Below are 12,321 nucleotides of genomic sequence, written 5' to 3'. Positions count from 1 at the left end.
CCTTAAGGGGTTAATGAAGTGTCAGCAGGACTGTAGTAGAGTGATTTATTAGCATATGAGATCATTTCATAGGAATGGAGTTTCTGCAGTCCAGTGTACGGTGAGTGAGGGTAAGGGGTCGCACTGGCTATTAACCAACCATGAATAACACTTCCTGCACATCCTGTGTGTGGAATCGGCTGCGTGAAAGAGTGCCAAACCCCGTTCCGGAACGCAGAGACACGGAGCATTAACTTGATTGTATAATGCTCGTGCCTCTCTGTGATCTTATTACTACAAAATCGCAGTGAGATAAGTTGTCACCGTGATTTTGTAGTAAAAAGGTCACAGAGCATTATCATCATGTTAATGCTCCGTGTCTTTGCTGTCTGATTCCACGCACAGCATCCGCTCATGTGAAAGAGCCCTTAAAGTGGATTTAGACGGGCCGATAACTGTTACGATTGGAACGCTAGCAATGGAATTGAACGATTATCGTTTCATGTAAATGTTTCTAGCGATTGAGGGATCTGACCAAAAAATACTCGATCAACGTCTGTGAAATCGTTAGTGTGAACAAGTACAATCATCAGTTGTTAATAAAATGCATGATAATCGTTTCATTTAAATGCTAGTTGTCTGCTACAACGTTTGGTCGTTTAGTCTCTGGTGCCTGTGATGGCTTAAAGGGGTTTTGACACTTCAGAAAATAGCATTTATTATGCAGAGAAAGTGGTACCTGTGCTTGTACACTATAGAAAAAAGTACCAGCTTACGTGAGCTCCCACGGTCCCGGCCACCAGAGAGGCTGGCATTTTTTCCTATAGTGTGCAAGCACGACCACCACTGCTGGATTACAGGGTGGTTGTAACCATGGATACGAGCCGTGTATAAAGTGATGGAAAAATGAACCAAGCCAGCAAAGGAGGCAATAAGGATAATCACAATACATTAGTAAGTGTAAAGTGTTTTCTGTACATGATAAATGCACTTGCTGAAGTGAGGACAGCCCTTTAAGACCGCCCCTGGTCAACCTATCACACTTAGTCTTCATGCACACAAAACGTATTTTCGGTTTGCATTTTTTGCAGATCAAATGCGGACCCATTCATTTCTATGGGCCGCAAAAAAATGTGGACAGCACATGAATGTTATATGTGTGCTGTCTGCATTCATTTAACATGTAGAGAAAGTTAATACAAGGCACTTACTAATGTATTATGATTGTTAATATTGTTTCCTTTGCTGGCTTGGTTAATTTCTCCATCACATTATACACTGCTTGTTTCCATAGTTACAACCACCCTGTAATCCATCAGTCGTGCTTGCACACTCTGGTGGCCAGGACCGTGGGAGCTGGTGCTTTTTCCTATAGTGTACAACACAGCCATGCTGCTGGACTGCTGGGTGGTCGTAACCATGGAAACTTTCTCTGCATAATAAATGCTATTTGCTGAAGTGGCAAAACCCCTTTAAGTGATTATCTGCTCGTCTAAATCCACCCTTAGAGCTGTATTACACCAACAGGTTATCTGTCTGATTTTCATGTTACACTACGCCCACATGGAATGTCTAAGGAAGCACTCCCCACCAATGTATGTCCCCCAGACTGAGCAGTCAATCTTAAGCACCATTTAAAGTCCCCAACCACACAACATGAAGAAAAACAATAATCCCCAACATTAAATCAACAATGCTAGCAACGAAAGTATAATATTTATTTACTTCCCTTTTTTTCACGCTTCTTCATACGGAGCCTTCGTCATCTCCACCCATCTTTAGCTCCATCTCTTGATCCACCAGCCTGACACATCCATGTTCTTCATTAACTGATCAGTAGAGTGTTCCAGACATTGGTGTCCACCCTCCCCCATCTAATATAATAAACCATAACAGATAACGTAATTTACTCAGTGGTATAATAATCCCCTAGGACTCACCAATTCTGGGACCACCATGTGGCAGAAATTGCTGAAAAAAAGTTACTGTGTACAGTCAATTCCATTCGTGTTGTGAGTCTTATGACCCTGAGGGTTCCGCAGCACACAGGGAGACTCTGGGCAACTGCATCCTTATCATCTTGGTCATGCCAACTCCCTGTGGAAAGGTGCTGGAGTAAAGAGAGATCTCCATTGCGATTCCGATGGAGGTGCTGCGGTGTCCAGAGATGCATCCGCTTCTTCCTGTGTATTAAAGATGTCTATATTCCCATCCCCTTTGAAGATCTTCAGTGTGGTGGGAAATTGCACTGTGGGAAAGGCCGTATTTTCTTAGTCACTTTAGCGAGTAGTCCCCAAAGATAAATAGCTTATATCCTCTGACCATGAGATGGAGCCCGCTTGCATTAACTGGGAAGAATAGCAGCCTTCTCAGTATAGTTTAAATAATTCACAATAGTCGGTCACGGTGTGTGCAGAACCTTGACCTGATAGGTATCACAAGGGGGCCTACTCTGTGTGCTCTTTCCACATGAACGGTCCCTGGAGACCTAGTGCTTATGGTATTTCAGTAAACCACATCCATGACCCAATTATCTAGGAGAGATCACTCAGGCAATTCTCAATGATCCTCAGGTTATCTTGGAAGTGATTAAGGTGAGGTGATTGAGGTGTCCCACACCAAAGAACATTTCTCCCAAAAAACAAGCATTTTGGTCATTCATTAGGTGATTTGTAGAAGATATCAGGAACAAGGTGTGCGTAGGAATGTTCGTTTCTGATAATCTGCCCAATTGGTCAGTGTTAATGTGCCTTAAATACCGGCTCCATTTTCGTAATCTGGGAGAATTGCATAGACACAGGGCTGGTGCAAGGATTTTTGCCCCAAACAATGCGAAGCTACATTTTGGCGCCCCCATCTCTCAGCTCACCTGGCCCTGGTCCAGTCTGCAGCAGCTGGCTTCTCTTCTGCGTGGTCCTGGTATCTTCACTCTGCTTCAGACAATCGCTGGTTTGAGGACCGTATTTTTTTGCCCCTCTAAGACACACCTAGGTTTTAGAGGAGGATAATTAGGAAAAATATTTTCCAGACCAGCAATCAGACCCCCAATGTTAATCAGACCTCAGATCAGCCCCCATCCATCAGCCCCCCATGTCAGCCATCATACCGCCATGTCAGCCATCATACCGCCATGTCAGCCATTAGCTCCCATGTCAGTCATCAGCCCCCCATGTAAGCCATCATGCCCCCATGTAAGCCATCATGCCCCCATGTCAGCCATCAGCCCCCCATGTCACATTTCTCCCTCTCCATCTCAAATCACCCCCTATGTCACATCAGCCCTCCATGTCACATTTTTCCGCCCTCCCCCAGGGTGCGCCCTAAGGCAACCGCTTGGTCTGCCTTATGGTAGCACCGGCCCTGCATAGACACTTCAGCCTGTAGCTGCCTGTAGCCATTTGTGCTGCTTCCATGTGTGAGCTGAAACCAGAAATCCCTCTTTTTTGAACTGACTCCTGGTTTTGTCTTCCAAAACGGCATGAAGAAACCTGACCGTGTGGTTGTAGCCTTAGTGTGATTATTCTTTTTGGCTTACGCTAGTTTGATACTGGGCAAAAATCACAAAAAATTATAAAAAACATCCTCCACAATGTGATAAATATGCAGATGTACATAGCTACATTTATAAAGGAAGAATCAATGAAAATAATGCACTACACAGAAAATGCGAATATAATATACAGACTAAGCCCTCATTCTGATAGGATACAATCTGAGACTCTCAGCCAATATATTTTGATCAAAACACATCTGTGCCTGCCTACCAGCGCCAAGGTGGTCTCAGTCAGGCAAGACCCACTCTAAACTTATATCTATGCTGTTTGGCATCTACATTCAGGAGAGCAAACTCTGCACATATAGTGTGCTGCTCCTAGTTACCTCTGTGTGCAGTCAAGCATCCAATGAGAGGAAGAACACGCACAGCTATATGTACCACCTAATCAAGGCGGCCTGTGTGACAGGCGGGCCACAAGAATGTCACTCCCAAGGTGAAATAGGAGCACATTCAGACTTGAAGGTGCCACACCTTCAATTATATACTACAGACTGAGCAAAAATCACTGGAAAAGATTTTAAAAAACATCCTGCACGATGTGATAAATAAATATGCAGAGGTACATGCTACATTTATAAAAGAAAAATCACTGAAAATAATGCACTAACACAATAGATGCAATAGTTTGACACTAGCATTCAGAGATGCAGCAGATCCTGTGCACAACGGTATTTGTCCTGACGATTCTCTGCATATTTGCCGAGTTGCGGACGGATTTCTGAAGGTCTCCATTCTAGTTAAAGGCAGTGGTGGAATGGGGTAATTGATTCTGTAACTGATTCTGGGGGCCCACCTTAGGGCTCCTGCACACTAACTTATTTTTTTCCCATGTCTGTACTGTTCACTTTACTTCAATGGGGCCGCAAAAAAAGACTCTGTGTGCATTCCGTGACTGTATGTCCGCATTGCTGTTCTGCAAAATGATAGAACATGTCCTATTATTGTCCACATTACAGACAAGGATAGGACTGTTCTATTAGAGGCCGGCTGTTCTGTTCCGCATAATGTGGAATGCACACACCCGGTATCCAGTTTTGCGGATCCCCAGTTTGCAGACTGCAAAACATCCAACAGTCGCGTTCATGAGCACTTACAGTGATAACAGAAATATTAAAGATGAAGTATGATGGCAGACATTCTCAACAAAATGCACAAACGTACATGTGGCAGAATTTACACATATATGGATATCCTGCACTTAAGTCAGTCAGAAACAAGACACATGCAGCGCACACCAATCACTCATTGGACAGATGTGGCACACAAGAAACTTATACATGGCTCACATGCCACTGATGCATATGTCACATACTGCACATACACCACTGATACATAGATCATATATAGCACACACCAATTACACATAAGAAACAAGCAATGCACACACCAAGACATTTATGCCTAACCCTATTAGGTGTAGCACACTTAATGGGGTTCAGCAATTGGCATTTATAATGTAGACGAGGTTAACACAAGGTACTTACTAATGTATTATGATTGTCCATATTGACTCTTTTCCTGCACATTATACACAGCACGTATCCATGGTTTTGACCACTCTGCAATTCACTCTGCGAAACAGGGGCCCAGATGGACCTGCCCCTGGTCATAGTTTGGTGGTAGGATGCCAGGAAGGGGAGATACAGAGATCTCCCAGCAGAAACCTAATAACAGGGCCATGCTTGGTCTCCACCTGTAGCCGGAACCCAGTCGGATCTGTTGGTCCCAGAACCATCTCCCTGTGAACTTCTGGTCTGGAGCTATGGGCCCAAATGGGTTTTGTGGATCTTTTGGCTGCCAGGACAAGGAAGGGAGGGTGGACTCCTCCCAGAGGGAGGGAGGGGAGGGACAGACTATAGGTGAAAAGGCCATGCAGGCCAGTGGCCGGCGTCTTTCTCTGAAGGGGTCACCTGGAGTAACGTGTTTGGAAGGACCGTGGACAAACTGCTGACATCACTGCCCCCATGTGACTACAACCAAGCATTAGAGCAACCCAGAAATCATCACAACCCAAAGGACTACTCATCCTTTTGGTAACTGAACCTTGCTCTGTTTAACTCTGTTGTATTATACCACCTGTATTTGCACATCCGACCACTGTATATATTCTCTGTGTATATCGTGTATTGTCTAGTGCGCCCTTATGAGAAATAATATATAATTTAATCTTGTGCTGTCCTTGTATCTCGATCACGAATCCCCACGTCCATGTTTCGGCATTATACTGTCCTCATACACGTTAGCACGGTGTGTAATCTGACATGTAGCTAAACTTTCTCTGTCTTGATAAGAAGAGAAAACTGTACTGCTTTAACTTTCTCTTTATTGATAGTAGATTGACAGGAGAGGTGAAACTACAGAATAAAACAGTAGTATTTTAGAACATAAATATCCATGGTACATGGCATAAGATAGAATAATCTGCTATACATCCAGCACATTAGATAATACAATGATAGTGAGTTATCAATACAAGAAACATATATTGAACTACAGTAAATGTCACAAGATAGTGTCCTTACCGACTATGCTAGAAAACAGTCTGAATAACAGATGATGGGGCAGGAAACCAGTGAGAGAGTGTGGCTCCTGAGACACAAGATGGTTGCTGCTTGCAATATACCAGCACAAGACTAGAAAGAACCAGGAACTACCCACAATGCCCTGGGACTCACATAATGCATAGGAAAAACAGGCTGGATGAGATACATAAACTCATCAGCAGATGGTGCTGTTACCATACAATATAATGCAAATGAATTACAACACAGTTAAATGCAATGTCAAACTGATAAACACACAGAAAACAACTGGATCTGCATCTGGGGACAGAAAACTCCCTGCTTGACGTCAACCGATGTCCCTTTTGTATTTGTTGGGTGCAAACAGTAGAACGAGTTCCCCTACTGGTCTGAGGAACAATTTGGTCTCTCCCTGTCTCCGTATTTTCAATTCTACTTTGCGTATAATTCCGTCCTTACTTGGGAATGTCTTAGTCACAAGACCTAACGGCCACTTGTTTCTTCGTGACTGGCAGTCTTTCATTAGGACTACATCGCCGGCCTGGAGGTTAGGCTTGCTGGTTTGCCACTTTCTCCTCGGTTGCAGAGTGGGAATGTATTGCTTTTTCCACTTGTCCCAGAACGAGTTTGAGAGATTCTGTACTTGTCTCCATCGATTTCTGTAAAGATATTTGGAATTAAATTTTTTCAGGTGGAGCACAAATTTGTTCAGTCTTTTGGGTAAGCAGTGTGTCGGGTGTGAGAGCTGTTGGGTCCTCAGGATCGCTAGAAATCGGAGTTAGCGGTCTGGCATTTAAGATAGCCAATACTTCCGCCATGAAGGTAGTCAAGCTTTCATGAGTCAGCTTTGAAGATCCTTCTTGTAAGAAGATTGAGTCGAGGATTCTCCGTGCAATGCCTATCATCCTCTCCCAAGCACCTCCCATGTATGAAGAGTGTGGTGGGTTGAAGGTCCAAGTGCATCCTCGTTTACTGAGGTATCTTTCTATATTGTTAACATCTAAGTTGGAAGAGAGTTGTAGTTCTCTTACTGCTCCGACAAAGTTTGTGCCTCGGTCAGAACTAATGTGTTTGACAGGTCCTCTAATGGCAATGAAATGTGGGAAAGCATTAATGAAACAGGAAGTATCCATAGATTCAATTACTTCAATATGGACAGCTCTGATTGACAGACAGGTGAACATAATCGCCCAACGTTTCCCATACGCACGGCCTCCCCTGGTTTGTCAGACAACCACAGGCCAAGGACCGAATACGTCTAGGCCAACATTGGTGAAGGGTGGATCCATACTTAGTTGGTCATACGAGAGGTTTGCCATCTTCGGTGCCTGTGACATACCACAAAGTTTCCGACAGGTAACACATTTAAATATGAATTTGCATACACATCTTTTAGCTCCAACTAGCCACAGTCCAGCTGCTCTTAGAGCTCCTTCAGTGAACAGACGACCTTGGTGCTTTGTCTGTTCATGGTAATGTTGCACGAGCAGAGTAGCTATATGATACTGTCCAGGAACTATCACAGGATGTTTTTCTGCCAGGCTTGTATTGGCTTCCATAAGGTGTCCACCTACTCTTAAGAGCCCATCTTCATTGATCATTGGGTCAAGTTTTCTTAAAACACTACCTTTGGGCACGGGTCTTTGGCTGACTACATAGTCGATTTCCGTTGCATAGGTTTCGTGCTGTACAGCTTGGATGATTACATTTTTTGACCGTTCTAGATCAAGAGCTGTGTAAACATGTTTACAATGATGCCAACCTCTACAGATATTTTTATCTGCCGATGAGGTTGCTTTGTACGACCGAGCAATGTGAGTCAGGCAAGTGATGGCACGGACAAGAGATCTCCATGTAAAGAACCTACTGAATCTATGGGATTTCAGGTGGTGGTCCAGAGTCTCCGTATGTAACACAGATACCTGAGGACGTATCTCAACATCAGCATGTGGGTCTACTAGTTCGAACATGGCAGTTTCTGCTGTGTTGGACGTCGGGTTATACAAAAAGGTGGGGCCTGTAAACCAAATTGTATTCTTGAGATGGTCAGCAGCGATGGATCTAGTTGCTTGGTCCGCAGGGTTGAGATGCGTAGGTACATATTTCCATTGTTCGGGAGAGGTAGATCTTCTGATCCTTAGAACTCTGTTGTTGACGTAGACATAGAAGCGTCTAGCTTCATTACAGATATATCCCAGTACTATCTTGCTATCGGTATAGAACTCAGAGTCTTTAATCTCCAAGTCCATTTCTACAGCGATGAGTTCGGCTAACTCCACCGCTAACACCGCGGCACATAGTTCCAGGCGTGGTATTGTGTGTTCCTGGAGTGGCGTTAGTTTCGCTTTACTCATGACGAACCCTACATGGCATTGTCCGCTGGTATCTAATGTCTTCAGGTATGCTACAGCCTCAATTGCTTTGAATGAAGCATCGCAGAAAACACAAAGTTTTTGTGTCTCAACTTTGGTAGTTGGTACAGAAATATATGGACAAGCTACCGTATGTGAAGATCCGATAAGGCTGTAAGGGAATTTTTCCAGGCCATCCACGTGGTTCTTTCCTTCATGGGAAGGGGAGCGTCCCAGTTCGACCCTTCTCTGATGAAGTCTCTTAGCATAGCTTTACCTTCGATGAGTATAGGAGCTGCAAATCCCAATGGGTCATATAAACTGCTTATGGCTGACAGTACACCTCTGCGAGTAAAGGGTTTTTCTTCTCTGCTAACCTGGAAAGTGAAAGTATCAGCTTTTTTGTCCCAGAGTAGGTCAAGGCTCAGTTACATCGGAAGTGAGTCACAGCCTAGATCTAAATCTTTCAAGTCTTCTGAATGGTCCTGAGAAGGAAAGGCTTCCATCAATTTCTGGCTATTATAAGCGATCTTGTGTAGCCTTGGGTTAGACAGAGAGAGCATCTCCTGGGTTCTTTTAAGAAGACTGATTGCAGTCTCATCTGAGGGCATTGATTTCAGACAGTCATCCACATAGAAGTCCTTCTCTACAAAGAGTCTGACATCCGCTCCTTACTTCTCTTCTACTTTCTGAGCTGCGCGTCTTAAACCATAGATGCAAGAAAACAAAACACGTCTCACGGCGCGAATTACCGTCTACCAGTCACCAGGGTCAAGAAGGAATCTTTTAATGCAGCAATACAACGCGTTTCGGGGAATCACTCCCCTTCATCAGGTACAAAAGAGTGATTCCCCGAAACGCGTTGTATTGCTGCATTAAAAGATTCCTTCTTGACCCTGGTGACTGGTAGACGGTAATTCGCGCCGTGGGACGTGTTTTGCTTTCTTGCACTACTATCTTCTTGGGGGCTCCAGGCTTCTCCTTTTGAAGATCCCTCGTGGTCCCGAGGCTGCAGACCGCCATATCCAGACGTCCAGGCTTGTTTGAAAATACCTACAATAGTGTTGTGCCTATATCCGCACAACCACACAAGGTGAGCCTTGCCAATTCTTTTTGTTCACCATTATACACCCACAGAATTACCCTATGGTGCGCCCATCTGTTTCTCTACAGATTTAAAACCAGCCTGCTACATCACACTTAATCCATAGATGGCAACTGCAGGAGAAGGACTATTGATGAAGATGTGAACTTTCATACGATACTCTGTAACATCTTTAGAGGGATCGTTGTCCTTGAACCATAGGAATCTCAAGAAATTTCTACGTTCCTTCTTAACTAGGAAGCAATGGAACATCTGTTGGATATCAGCTGTGAATGCAATGGAGTCTCTGTGAAAACGGAGAAGCACTCCTATGAGCTTGTTGTTTAGATCCGGGCCTGACAGCAAAACGTTGTTCAATGATACACCTTCACACTTGTCACTTGAGTCAAACACCACTCTGATCTGACCTGACTTCTTCGGGTGATACACCCCAAACATGGGCAGGTACCAGCGCTCTTCCGAGTCTTGAAGTACAGGTGCTAGCTTTGCATGACCGTTCCGGAATATCTTTTCCATGAAGGTAAAGAAGTGATCTCTCATCTCAGGTTTACTTCGTAGGCTGTGCCTGAGAGAGAAAAATAAAAATAAAGGGGCAGTAGACTTAATAAAACTTCGCTTTTAATTATAGGAGATAAAAAAGGCCCCTACTTACGCATAACGAGTAAGACATGCCCTCTCAAGGGATAGATGAGAGAGCGGAGACAATGACAATACATACAGAAATATCACTAGGGGAACGGACAAGTACCACGTGGAAGGTCGGGCGGGGGGGTGTAAGTATGTACTACCCACTAGCCCTAGTACCTCCCTACTTGTCCTGTTGCACCCTAGAAAGTGTGTCCAAAGGACGGGGTCCAAAAAAGCCCCGCAAGGGGTGGCCCAGACAGGAACTCTGATCCTGAATAGGAAGCCCTAGTGAGGCCCTAGTCAATATTGATTGACAGAGGAAAAAAAGAGTTCACACTTTGGAACAATACACTGGTAGGAAAAAAACAAATCAAAAATGAGAATAGCTCCACCACAAAAACCAACAAAGATCAGAATGGGGAAATACTCAAGTGTCCCAACGCGTTTCTTCAGTTGTAGCCCCAGGATTCTTCAGGGGACACGGGGCTAGACGGTGGTTATCCCTGGCGACTAATGGTCCTGTGGGCAGGGAATGACCTATACGTTCGCTGAAGTCAGTCTTTAACTAAGCCTACAAATAATAATAAAGTACATACATAATAAGTAACAGAAAGTAGTCAAAAAAGAAACCTCCCCATCAATCACCCGGTGTAGGGTCGTGGAGAGGTTTACTTACTCACTGATGGCTGCGGTCAGGGGTGGCTGTAGGCACACTAAGCGGCGAGACCCAGGGTGGTGGTGTCTGCTAAGATGGTGACCGGCAGCTAGTAGGGCAGAGTCTGCCACATTATAAGGGCTAGAGGACCAGGTGAGGCGCATCATCCCAGGTCAGTGAACTTCCGGCTATGCGCCTATTGATGGCGTACCTGTCGGGCGTCTAAAGCTGCGGTCACGTGATCGGGGAATCCGGAAGTCACGTGTCCGCGCCTGTGCCTCAAACCCCTGCCCCATGCGTTCCATGGGGCTAGGGGTGAAACGCACGGCTGGTGCAGGGTCTCCGTGTCACCCGGCCGCGCCACGTAGGATGCGCTTGCGTCATAACCGCGGTCACAGGATCGAGGCCCGGCCCCAGCCGCACTGGCACAAAGGTGTCCTGGACGGCCAGTAGCAAGGACTACATAAACAGAGTGCCTGTCTATTACCTGACTGCCAACCGGGGCAAACATAGTATCCCGCCACAGCCTCTCCTGCGGCCTGCAGGATATTATAATTATAAACTATAAGTGGATTGCTCCCCATTATACAACAAATGGGAGACTCACATCCATCATGAGTTTAAGGTGGAGGGAGGGAGCGCTCAGGGGGGGAGACATCCTGCTCATTGGTCCGTCCTGAGAGAGACAAATCATTTGAAAACATGTTCTCTATTGTTGGGTAAGCATTGTCTTTGAGGCTTAAAGGGTAGAGGTGCAACCCAGCTTTTTGTTTCGTCCTGCACCATTCCCTGCTCCATTATATCTAGGAACTGTCTATCTTCAAATGACATCGCCATACGATTGTCCTCTTTAGTCTTGCGGAAGACTATGGATCCCAGGTGGTCTTGATTGCCATCCCAGATTAAGTCATCGTAGGTAGAACCTGCAAAGGTACCTGGTGATGAAGTGCTTTGAGGCAGTTCCTTAATGAAGAAGTGATTTTTGCATAGTTGTAGAAGAGATGGGCGTCCATTCTCAAGTGTACTAGTAAGCATGCTGTTGACAGTTGTCGGTTTGTGTACACCTCCCAAAAAGACCTCTCCTACAATGACCCATCCTAGGTCAAGTCTCTGGGCGTATGGAGCGTTGTGAGGTCCATTGATCTGCTGTCTAACCTTGTGGACCTGTAGGATATCCCTCCCGAGGAGTAAGACTATCTGACCTTCAGGATCAAGGTTCTGGATCAGGTGTCTTATACACTTCAGGTGAGGCTGATGTGCTGCTACTTCTGGGGTGGGTATCTCGAAACTGTTGTCAGGAATATGGTTACATTCCAGTATAGTTGGTAAAGGCAGACGCACTTGACCATCGCTGGACTTAACTATGTAGCCGCTTGCCCTCCTTCCGACTGTTTCCACAGTACCAGCACAAGTTCTTAGAGAGTAGGGGGCACCGGGTCCTTTGATGTCAAAGCTATCAAAGAAGGCAGACTTTGCTAACGACTTGTTACTTTGATAGTCTAGAATTGAATACACTTTGATGGCTT

This window comes from Bufo bufo, chromosome 4 (assembly GCF_905171765.1).
Source record: "Bufo bufo chromosome 4, aBufBuf1.1, whole genome shotgun sequence".
Taxonomy (NCBI): Eukaryota; Metazoa; Chordata; class Amphibia; order Anura; family Bufonidae; genus Bufo; species Bufo bufo.
Note: the sequence above shows the minus strand (reverse complement) of the source record.